General features: G+C 41.3%; 1 protein-coding gene across 1 annotated transcript in view; it reads right to left on the reverse strand.

Moving 5' to 3' along the window:
- Nucleotides 1-12,959, reverse strand: part of LOC140463021 (extracellular sulfatase Sulf-2-like) — a 323,741-nt gene that overhangs the window by 183,342 nt on the left and 127,440 nt on the right. Inside the window, exon 3 of the mRNA XM_072556628.1 lies at nucleotides 12,850-12,949. The gene's annotated coding sequence lies outside the window, so the exon portion shown is untranslated. The remainder of the gene's footprint in view (nucleotides 1-12,849; nucleotides 12,950-12,959) is intronic.

Raw genomic sequence — 12,959 nt, forward strand, 5'->3', positions numbered from 1 at the left:
AAACTGTTAATTTAAATATGCAAAGTTGCATTTTGTGTCTATATTTAATATTTTCTTTTATGTTTTCATGCAGCTCTCTTTGCACTATGGTTCTTGTAACCTCACTTAAAAATGCAACAGCTATGATGGGTTAAAAACACAATAGTTACAAAATAATTCCTGTAGATACATTTGGTCAAAAGTAAATATGATTCCCTGGATATTGTGATATTTGTGGGTATACATCCCTGCCTCAGTTAGATACTGTATTCATACCTTGCCCCAGCACTTGATGGCCAAGGAAGGTCTGTAATAATCAGCAACATAAATCAATTATCAACACATGCAGGCTGTAAGACCCAGAGAGATTTCTAGTCAGCCATGTCAATATTGGAACCTCTACCATCACTATCCATAGCTCTAGACTACAATCTGCAAGTAAAAGTATGTTGCCACAGCAACACAGACTGTGACTGAACTGTAATACCACAAAGATTTGTTTTCAGAATCAACATGTATGGAGTTTTCGCTCTGCTTTTTGCCCAGTTTTTAAATGGCATCTGAATCTGATCATTATTGCAAAAGATAGATTCTGCATTTGGTTATTGCTGGTGCTGATACAAAATCATACTGCACCAAATTCAGCTGATGCTTTGCACAAAATTTAGTCTGCTGCCTTGGTAACCTTTTTCTACATTCAATTACGTTCATTTACAGACACTGTTACAGGAAGATTAGTACAAACCATACAAGACTCATTATAGAAGAGATTCTATGATGCATGAAAGCATCAATAATTTATAAAGAGCATACTTTTATAGCACTTACACGATTATGGTACTTGCTGCATTAAAATTCAAGCACTATTTTGTTCAACACTTGGGCAGGAGAACCACGATTTTGTCTCTACGGCAATCAGGAACTAGTTATTCACCCATGCTTTTCTGTGAAAAGCTGTGAATAGTTGAGGACAATCTCCATGAATTCAATGTCAGTAAACATTTATATTGAAAGAATTTGAAAGCAATGAAAAATATGTACCGGGGTAGGACTGACGACAAGTGGTGAGCAGTTAAGGTAATAGGAGATACATGTAACTTTTGTTCCATTGATATTCATTACGGGTCACAGCCTCAGTCATTAAGATTATTATATGCATCATAAACAGCAAGACTGTTTTCATCAATCAGTATTGTAGCAGAAAACAAATTCAAAATAATTGCAAAAAAAAAACACCTTGATGTGAAGAGCTTTAAAACATGGAAGATCTTGAAGGAATTAGGCAAGTGTCTGAAAAAAAACAAATATTAATAAATCTTCGCCAAAATAAGTGGGTCAGTTTCTTGGCAGGACTAGCATGATCTCTCACCAGGATTAACAAACTCACCTCATTAACTACTGACCCCACCTCTATGGTTCTTTTCTCACCAGAGTCCAGCCCCCTTTTGCAGAAACATTCATTGCTCCTTGGAACTCTACTGAAATGCCAGTGCCATCTCTACCAACTTGCCATACACCTGGCCAAACACAGGTATGCTGAAACTGTCTTGCTCATTGGCACACTGTTGTTCTGGGGATGTTGGAGAAGGGGAAATGGTGTCACAATTCAGCAACAGGAACTTGGACTTGCTAGTGCCCAGGGTGGTCATAAAGAATACTGTCCTCTTAGTGGAAGACTGGCAAATGTCGATGCCTCCAGTTCCTTGCAACCTGCTCTTAGATTGCCTCGCACATCAGTGTGGTTTCTGCAATCTGAGGAACTGCCAGCAGTGCTGCAGAAAGATCAATGACGTTCGCCTCTTTACCACATTATTTTCTCTGCTCAGTCACATTCACCCTCTCTTACTGCATTCATTTCCTACCACTCTCCTTATTGCATGCAACATCTCCCTCCCAATCACCCACAACACTATTAGTCATGCCTACTCACTCACCCACCAGTTTTCAATCATCTGAACCAATGCTAATTGCAATGCCAGCAACTTTCACACCACTTCAAGTCTACCTCTCGTCCTTATGGAAGGAAACAGCTAATAATGGGGCCAGTACTTCCAGGAGAAGTGGAGGAGTGCCCAACATGGGGCTCCCCACCCACTCACAGGGAAAGGTATACTGCTCTTGTGGCATGTCAATGCATTCACATCCTGCCAGAGTAGGTACATTCGTCAGTTCACTGTAACTCTTGCATTAATCCTGCTGTCACTCATTTATTGCACATTACTACTAACCATAACTGCGATGCCTTCGCTCTCATGTCTTGTAGATGTGTGCCAGATGATCATAGTTCCAGGATGCTGTGACAGAAGGGATCACCTCAAGGACTTTAAAGCACCGGCAAAGCTGCCGCCTGCATCCTTCTCTCTTCTGCCAGCTCAGATACGGACACCGTAGTGAGAATGCCAAGTGTAGAACTTGAAGGAGCACAGGTAGTAGAGGGCCTCGCTGTGACAACTCCTCAACAGGCCAAGCAAGCAAGGAACCTCGGGTTACTGGCACATTGAGAACTGTTGAGACGAGGCACACTCAACCCCAGGCAAGAGAGAGCACAACAACATTGGTAATCAGACACTGTGCCAATAATCACAAGGAGGCTGAGGAGCACCAAGCAGGTATATGGAAGTCAGCCAACTATCTGACTATGGCTCAGCGCCCTGACCAAACTAACCAGACATCTCAGATGAGAACTGCCCAGAAAACTGATTGACATATGCACTTCTCCCTAACGGTGTTAATTCATGCAATAGCCACTATAGAGAAACAAAACTGATTATGGGCCACTATCCAGACTGCAGAGGCATGGATTCTCTGTCCAGGAATACCTGACCAGGCCATGACAATGTCCACTTCCTTGGACTGGTGTCAGATACTGTCCTCTACTTACTGTGCAGGGATCCCTGACTAATGAATGCCTCTGTAGGCTTCAGTAAGGATTACTCCCTATGGCTGCTGGCTGCTGGCACATGGGGAAAGTATGAGAATGACATAGCGTACTGCCTTATAGCAAGATGTCTGCCCCTTCTTCACTGATGATTGCTAACAGCTGCATGGTCATGTGATTGTGCCAATAGACAAGACAAGGGAGGGAGGCCAGGATGCTGGAGAGTCAGACTTGATAAAGTGTGGCACTGGAAAAGATACAGCAGGTCAGGCAGCATCTGAGGAGCAAGAGAGTCAAAATTTTGGCCATAACACTTCATCAGGACTGGGATAGGGGAAAAGGGGTTGAGAAATAAATGGCGGGGGGGAGGGGGGTAGGTAGTTGCGATGGTGAGAGGTGGGTAAAAAGGTAGGAGGTGATTGTGATAGGTCAGTGGAAATCTGGAGTGGATAGGTAGGAAGGAAAATGGACAGGTAGGTCAGGTCAAGAGGGCAGTGCAGAGTCAGAGAGTCAGATCTGAAATGGGATGGGAGGTGGGGAGATGTGGAAACTGGTGAATACAATGTTGAGGCTGTAGGCTCCCCAACGGAAGATAAGGTGTGCTTCCTCCAATTTGGGAGTGGCCTTGGTTCGGCAATGGAGGCAGCCCAGAATGGCCACTTTATAGGGCTTGTGGGAGGGGGAGTTGAAATGGATAGCTACAGGAAGGTGGGGTTAGTTGGTGCATATATTCCCTGAATTGTTCCAAGAGTTTGCACTCAGTCTCTCCGACGTAGAGGAGAACACATCGAGAGCAACAATGCAGTAAATGAGGTTTGAGAATATGCAAGTAAATCTCTGCCAGATGTAAAAAGATCCTCTGGGGTCTTGCACAGAGGTGGTGAGGTGGGGAAGGGGGTGGGACAGAGGAGAGGTGACGTGGGGAGGGGGGTGGGAAGGAGGTATGGGCACAGGCTTTGCACCTCGTGCAGTGGCAAGTGGAAGTACCAGGTGTGGAGAACGGGTTGGTGGGAAGTGTGGACCTAATGAGGGAGTCACAGAAGGAATGGTGGTGTGATCTGAATATAAATGTTGAAAATGATTGAGGATACCTCCAGGTAGATGCGAAGTGAGTGCCTTGAGCACAAGCAAGCAACCTGGTCTAATCTGTGAACTTGGGCAAGTGTCCTTGCAGCAGCTTTTCAATGATAGTTTTCAGTGCACCTGAAATGCAGGACTGTATTTCCGAAGCAGCTTGTAGGTGGATGGAAGAGGTGCCACAGGGATCCTGAGGGGTTGGTAATTAAATGCCAGTGGACAAGGGGTGCATGTAGCAGCTGGCCACAAGTCACAACCAGAGATGGTGAATAACTTTGATGAATAAATTTATTCTCACTTGCAATTTACAGTGAATGAACAGTCGCCACAATTCTGTCCCATTTGAAGAGTTTGAGAATGTAAGGGATAAAAGATATAACTGAAAGAAAGAAAGCCCTGAGCTGGCATCATTACTCCTTCTCCAATGCCTCCCCGCTGTCTGTGCAGGACCCAATGTATGAGTGGCCAAATTTAGACATCGCCCCCTCGTCACTGGGCCCACTTCATCGATGTGAACACTGGGTCTCATGCTGAACCTACACTCTCCCAACAACCAGAAGTCCCCAGCTCCACTTCGGCCACCAAGATGTCAACAGCCCTGGCTCTGGGCGTACCACACTGCCACTGCTGAAGCCACCACCTTGTCAATGCCAGCAGTCCTGACTCTGGGCTTACTGCAGCCAGGAATTCCTGGCTCTGCTACTAGACCAGGTCACTGCCTTCTCGCCAACACAGTCCTTCTCCTGCCACCCCCCTCAAGCTGCTGCCATCTTGAAACATCTGCCGTTGTTGCCTCCAAACAGTGGAGGTGCTTTACCACCACTGCCGGCACCAGTCCCGAGCGCCAGGAGGATGTCCCTGCTGCCACCTCCAGTCACCTTGAGGACACGCATCCACTGCTACCTCAGAAACTGGCAGGTGTCGCCTGCTCTATGGGCCACGCCCATTTTGCTAACTAACCCACTACCAAAGGTTCCAAGAAAAACAACAGAGAAAAAAAAAGAAAGAAAGAGCAAATGTGAAAGAAAAAGGGAAAGAAAGAAAAGATCAGGGAGCAGATAAGCCTTGGGCAAGAGTCCATATGCAGCCCTGCCACCTGCTGCCATCTTGAAATTTGGATGATCCTTGCAGTTAACAGCAAGCAGCCAGGTACCACTCTGACTTCAAATGTTGAGAATTCACGGTGTCTTTCTTTGCTCACAGGTGATACAACGGGATCCAGTATATCAGTGAGGCAAGTGCTGTTAATAAGGTTTTAACAAGCACTAATCCCCTGTCAAAAACAAACTCACTGCTGTCCGGTGAGAAGTTCATCTTGGTGCGTGGGGGTATTTAGTTAAAAAGATGCAACAAGTTGCTCCCAACAGCGACATCAGCCTCGTTGGATTTCTTGTAAGCTTCTGCCACAGTTCTCACCACAGCCCATATCATTCATGTCCCTGTAAGATTCAGTCCAGAGTATGAGCAAATGAGTGGAACTGGCAGAACTAGTTATGTATAAAACATACACCAGCCCTTGGGCCTTCGACCGGTTTCTAACATTCTGTGATTCCATGTTGATCAGCAAACAGTTCACCCTAGACTTCTGAGACAAGTCAAAGTTGCACTGCAATCAATTTCTCTACAGTTCACTTACAAAACTACTGACCAAAATTAGTCTTTCAGAATATAGGCAACTCTCCTGCATAGGTTATTTGTGAGTGAAGTCCATAATGCTCCATTTTGCAATTACCACAGTAAAAATGTACCAAGCAGCATGGTGGCTCAGGGGTTAGCACTACTGCCTCACAGCACCAGGGATCCGGGTTCGATTCCAGCCTCGGCTGACTGTGTGTGGAGTTTGCACATTCTCCCTGTGTCTGTGTGGGTTTCCTCCCACAATCCAAAGATGTGCAGGTTAGGCAAATTGGCCATTCTGAATTGCGGTTCAGGGATGTGCAGGTTAGGTGCATTAGTCAGGGGAAATGTAAAGCAATAGGGTAGGGGAACGGGTCAAGGTGGGATACTCTTCAGATGGTCCATGTGGACTTGTTGTGCCAAAAGGCCTATTTCCACTGAAAATGGTGCATGTTTGGATTTATTTTGACTGCGACAACCTGAAAATGTATGTCATAGCAAAACTGTGCAAGTCCCTGGTATATCATCAATTGCAAATTATGATGGATAAGGAACACAAGCACAACTCCTTTTTCCATGTGGCCAAGACATATGCATCACCATCATACTAGTACATGGGTAATGGTTGTTGTTCCCCAGGAAAACTATCATGGGTTAACATAAAACAATGTCATTGAAAATGCAAAATGTGGATTTATTTGAAAGTGCTGATCAGGGCCAGCTGTTAGGGTGCTCAAGCATACACAAAATGATGCAGAATCACCTAATTAAGAAATGGAAGGCACGTGAGTCAGAAATGGGGGAAGGCCATTGTCACTTTCTGAAGGTTCCAAACCACATCATTTTACCCTGCAAACCTTTTATGCAGAATACAAGCACGTTCTTTACTGTCTCCAAAGGATCCAGCTAAACCCTTCCTATTCATCTAGCCATCCAGATGCCTTTTAAGTGTTGTAATTATACCAGCCTCCAGAGGAAGTGGAGGAGGCTGGTACAATAACATTTAAAAGGCATTTGGATGGCTAGATGAATAGGAAGGGTTTGGAGGGATATGGGCAAAATGCTGGCAAACAGAACTAGATTAATTTAGGATGTCTGGTCGGCATAGTTGAGTTGGACCGAAGAGTCTGTTTCTGTGCTGTATATCTCTCTGAATCTATGACAATCCCAACTCTCAGCATTGCAATTACTGTGCAGGAACACAATCATCAGCCCACCAGAGGCTTTTGCTTACTTAATCCTATTAAATTGTAATTGAAAATAAAAACTTATATAAACTGTGCTCATTTGAACGTTGGTAGAATCAGGCATAGACTGTCCAGCAGTGGTTCCCCATATGCATAGTAAAGCCACCATTAACTATTGTAAAAGTGTTTCTCGGACCTTTCATTCATTAAGAAAGACTTCAATGTAAGTAATAGTTCAAATATTGATAAATAATATTCCATGTTTTGGCACTGACATGTTATATTCATTATAATTACTGATTTCAAATTGTGGAATGTAACATCTGGCAGACTGGAATTTCGATACCAACTATGTTTAGCTGCGGATTTCATTAAGGGACTCTGTACAAGCTGAGAATCATGAAGTATCCTGCCCAACCCCCATCCCACCAATCGAGGCATTTCTTAATCCACACTAGCAATTCCTCTGCATTCCACAAAGACCAAAATCTTTTTTAAAAGCTGAAAAGACACTTTGAAACATAGCACAGGCAGGGTCGAATTTATATCAAAGCTGCACAAAGTCAAACACATGAGCCAAGACTCCTGAAGAGAGTTTTATATCAGAGCTTCACTGAATTCAGGAATCACATTCACACTTCACTTGAATTTCACTGCCACTTCTTTCTGGAGAGGCACCATAACAACTTTACATGGATGTCAAAATAGTCAGTGAGAACAGCAGAAATGCGCAGCTCAAAAAGTTGGCCATTCAGACTATTACCGTGCATTTTTCTGAAACGATCATGTATTTAGTCATATTCTCTTGTTCTTTCCACTTACCCTTTTGAAGATTTCTTTCAAGTATTTATCCAGCCTCTTTTGATGAAGTTATTATGGATTCTGATTCAAGGGCAAAGAACAAAATTGACCCTTTTCCTTCATCCTTTTACTGGTCTTGTATCAGTCATGGATCTTAATACTTAGCTGCTGCAAAGCCAGTGCAGAAGGAAACTATGTAGATGTTATTCTGAAAACTATTTGGTCGGCTTCAATCCAAAACCACTGTTAGTATCATCTATTTTGAAGGTAGCAGACAATTCTCTACTACTTAGAAAGTTGTTTCAGGATTTTACTATGTACGGAGTGGAACCCATCAACTATAAATGTAGACAAGCAGAATTCTCCTTGAAGTACTTTAATATTAAATGCCTTGCAGAACACCATGACAAACAGAGTTAGTAATTCTGTCCAGTCAGGGTTCTACCTTCTAGAAGAACCTGTTCAAAAGCCTGACTTATAAAAGGCTTTACACAATGGAACTGTGGTTGCCCTGTATCTAATAAAGATAAACACAGTCCTATTTCAGTATGTAAAAGTATAATTAAAATACTATACATTTTTCTACAGACATTTTTCATCCCACTACTAGCAAATTAAATCCTCCAAAAATCTTTCCTTTCTTTCTTAATGAATCATGCATGGGACAATTTCTGGAAGGAGGAGAATAGCCAGTAAAATGGAAATGTTTCATATTTTGCATCAGGAAATTCCTGGGAGATACGCCAGGAACAGCAAGACCATCAGTTGGTGCTACAATCCATAGTGTTCAATTCATGCTTCATCCAGACTTTGCTTCCAACAAAATACTTTGTTGGGAGCAATTTTAAATAGAATTTGTCAGACTAGAGGGTCTTTTAAGTGTGTTACTAATCCAGCTTGGTTTTTCTATCTTTTATAAATTGGGACTTTTCCAATTCTATGAAATCCTAAAAGCAGACTGGAAAGTCAGGTTTATTGTTAACAGCATTCATTAATGGATTGTGAAATGAAACAGTTTTAAGACTTGGGAAAAAAAAGCATCATTAATTCTCTCACACTTACACCACCACACACGCTGCTTTCCACCTGACAATTTGTAATTATTAAATGCGCATGAGTAAGCTTTTGTCAAGCCTGTACAACATTTTAATTCAATTTTAAATTCATTCATATACTTGGCATTATTTGTTCTTGTACAAATGGCATATTCAAATGAAACACCAGGTGGCACCATGACTGTGGTTAAAGAAAGTCTCTGGTCTCTGGAGAAGTTAAAAGTTAGAAACAACCCTGATTTGAAATTCTCTCACTTTATGAATATCTTGAATCAATAGGAAAATTTAAAAAACTCATTGCAATGCACACTTAAACCACCTAAAAGCAGATATCAAGTGCATGTGAATGCTCATATATGCACATGATGACTGTCAGTTCTTCCATCATTAATTCACTTTGAAAATAATTTTTTGAAAATCCAATGGTACACAAGGAGAACAGTGGCAGTTAATGACCTATAGCTTTAATGTGAGGCTGGGAGGAACAGTTCCACTAGCTCTGGCTCAATAACAAAAGTACGTACAACACTTGGGTGGTTACTTTCAACAGTCCTTAAGTACTGTTGGTTTGGGTGCAAAGAATTTGAAGACATGGGCATATACACACTGGTCATTCAAAGTCTAATTTCACAGATGGCCTGAAATACCTTTAGTGGCATTAGGCCAATGGTTAGCTCTGGTTTTAGGCATGCATATCAGACTTTGTGAGATAACCCTAACCAATATGGTAGGTAGGACAGTCTGGATGTAAAATGAGACTGCACTCATTGTTGTGTCTATTGGCACCTGTAAATAGGGCACACATTCTAGAACTCAATTCATACTGTATTAACAAGACTACACATTGATCCTGACTTTTAGTATGTCTCCATGAGTCCAAATGTTTGAATATTGAACCCAAATTACATCACCAGATCCAACAGTAAACACACTGCAAGGGAAACAACTGAACACATACTTTTGAAGACAGTTATCACTTACTGTTACAACATTAAGATTAGATGAAGATTGCATTTCCTGAGACTTCATTTCAAATATATCTACTTTGGATCTTTTTCTTTGCTCTCAATGGAATACTTGGTGAGAGACATATTCGAGTACAGAGATGAAAGCTATTTAGAAATGGAGAGTTTGATTTAATATCTCCTTGTACTGCTCTTTCTCTACATAAATTTCATAAAGAATCTGTCGAAAATCCTCCAGGTTTTGCCTCCGGTTCAGCGATGCGATGAGTTAAAATATAGCTAGAGACATCAGCTGTTGGCAGTGATTCCCTAGTGCACTTCCAACAATTAATTGTTCAGTCTTAACCATTTTCTCAATGGATCATCTATCTAAAACTACATCAGTGGTCATAAAGGGGGTGGGGGGTGGGTAGGTGTGGGGATTTTGAATTTGTTCAGAAACTGTGCGTTGTACCTTAACTACAGAAATCAATTTTTAATCTAACTGGTACAAAGCCAACAATTAGTGTACCTTAAATAATTAGGCACAAGTCATTTTACTACTGCTCGATCATAAAATTGCAATTCAGAGAAAGAGGCAATTCAGCTCATCAAATTTATGCTGACTATCTTAGAGCTGTTTACTCATTTATGCCTGCATTATTTTCTCCAAGTGTTTAACCAGTTCCTTCTTGGAGAAACAGGTGATATCACAGGGAAAATAAAAGTAAGAATAAAATGCAGCAAACTTGCTCAGTTATTGGGAACATCCTGGAGTTAAGTAGATTTTGAATTATGTTTAGATCCAAGCTTATGTAACTTCTTAAGAGGATAATCACACTGTTACATCCACTTGGGAAGCCAGACAGGTTCTCAGTTCCTTCAATATGACAACAAAGTTTTCAGAACTGAACAAGAGGTCTGCAACTTGTCCCATTCCTGTTTTAATACACATGCATGCACATGCAGACAGGAGGACAGTCACTAGAGAGATTTCAACTCAAAGCTTTCTGACAGAAATATGTGCGCTTACATTGGAGGCAAGGTAGATTCCTAATAAATGTAAATCTTATTTTAAAATGTCTGAGACATTTGAATGTGATTTTAGAAATGTGACTTAGTCATCCATTGGAAAGAGAAGAGCACATCAAAATATATGAGGCTAAAGAGCAGTCAGCACTATGCTGAGACCACATAGTGAGTTCTAGCTGCAGCAACTGTAATAAGGATCCAAGGCACTTTACAGGAGTGAGGAAAAAAGGTGAGGACATGGTCATGCGTTTCCAGCGCTAGACTTGTCAACTTTACAGGAATGAATAGAAGAAAACAAAATGTTACACCAAGCCACATGAGATATTAGAATCAATAGCCTGGCCAAAGAGGCAGATTTTAACAATGTCTTAAAAGGAGTAAGTGAGGCAGAGGGGCACAGGGAACAAATTGAGAGTTTACAGTAGTGGCCAGTAATACAAAAGTATTGAAAAATTAGGGATGCACAAGGGGCCAATACCAAAACTAATATCTCAGAACTTTTGGTTATAGAGGAGAGGAGAGAGATGGGAACATTTGCAGTGATGGAGGGACTTGAAAAGATGGATAGGAATATTAAAATCAATGCAGATCAGTGTATAGAATAGATAGGACAACAGGAATTAGTGTTTTTTTTAGGATAAGTACAGAGTTTGGAATGCCATCAAGTTCATGGAAAGTACATGTGGAAAACCAGCAGGTTGTCCTTGGATGCTGCCTGACCTGCTGTGCTTTTCCAGCACCACTCTGATCTAAACTTGGTTTCCAGCATCTGCAGTCCTCACTTTTGCCCTGTGTATTGTAATAGTCAAACCTAAGGATAGCAAGAAGGCAAAATAGATGGTTTCAGCAGAAGATCAGTGGAGAAAGAATGGAAGAAAGCAGATCTCAGTGATAACACTAATATACAGTCAAAAAGATTAAAATGTGACACCAACTGGAAGGTTATAAACTGATTGGGTACAGTCGGAGACTAAACCTATGAGGAAGCTAGAGTCAGTAGCTAGGGGAATAGACTGTTCTTTAAGAAAGACAGGCTGTATTTAAGGAAAGCTGAATAATATTGTTGAATTTAAACCATGGAAAACAGAAGGGTTCTAGATGAATGCAGCAATGGAGACATGCAATGGAAATATGCACAAAGTGGAGAAGTCGGATCAGCTTCAAGGATGCGTCTCAAAAGGAACCAGAACAAGTGATCAGAGAGGTCAACTCCCAGCAGCTGAACAAAAAGGACCTTGCATCAGCATCTAATTATCTCATGTGGGTGGTTAAAGTGGATGAATGGACCTTCATATGACCTCTTATTTACTCACTAGCAAGCTCTCTCACTGTACAACGTGCCACACATCTATCAGACCCACTCAGTCCATTCTGGCAATCAACATTCATGCATAACATCCAGATACTCCAACTCATCTCTCTGCTTCTATACACCTCTAACTGTTCAATATTAGCATGCCCCATAACCTGAACACATTGTATCAGAATCATTGGCTTTCTTCCCCATTTCTTGCATGACAAGGTGGCACACATCAAAAAAGAAGAGAGCAACCCAGTAGAGGACCAGAACGCTTGCAGTTCCTGTGTTTTACGGAGGAGATCATTCTCAGCAGTTCAAGGCCAGTGACAATAAAAAAGCTCTCATATTCCATGTCAGAGAGTATGGAGGATAAAAGCATGGTCTTGCCTTCCAGCCCCTCAATTCCCAGCTTACCTCATTCCTGTGACCTGGTATAATTAGTGAGCTGCTTATTATGTGATCATAGAGACTTGCTTTTTACCATATTACCTTTCCCTTACAGCAACATTCTTCTTTTGATTTGGAATGTCTTATGATATTAAACAAGCGATATAAAGATGCATTTACTTTTGGAGTCATTCAATTCTGAGTTGTCTGCTTTTAACAGTTGGCAAACAAATTAATTCAAACAAAATCCTGGAGTAGTACAGTTCCAGTTTTCATTATTATTTTTTGTGCAATGTTCATTAATATTTACATATCGTACTTCCACTAGAACAGGTGGAGAAAACAGAATGATATCGGTACACAAAAGGACAGTATTGACTATCTTAGTTAAAAACCACTACCTCCTAGTCACAAAATATTTTCAGAATACCTCAAGACAACCATAAAAATTGAGAATTTATCATTTTTGTTCCTGTTCACGCCCAAAAATTTATTGTTGACTAGATGAGAATCCCACAAGAACAAGTAACTTAAATTTAAAATTAAAACAATTATTTTCCATTACAATAACAAAGAGAAGGTTTCTACTTACAACTTGAGACTCAGTACAGGATTATGACTTTTCAGGATTCCAGTATTCCAATGCTCTACAGTTCCCAGAAATGAAAGATCAAGTCGTCTGTCGCAAATTTCTAAGAATGC

The sequence above is a fragment of the Chiloscyllium punctatum genome, chromosome 37 (genome assembly GCF_047496795.1).
Source record: "Chiloscyllium punctatum isolate Juve2018m chromosome 37, sChiPun1.3, whole genome shotgun sequence".
Classification (NCBI taxonomy): domain Eukaryota; kingdom Metazoa; phylum Chordata; class Chondrichthyes; order Orectolobiformes; family Hemiscylliidae; genus Chiloscyllium; species Chiloscyllium punctatum.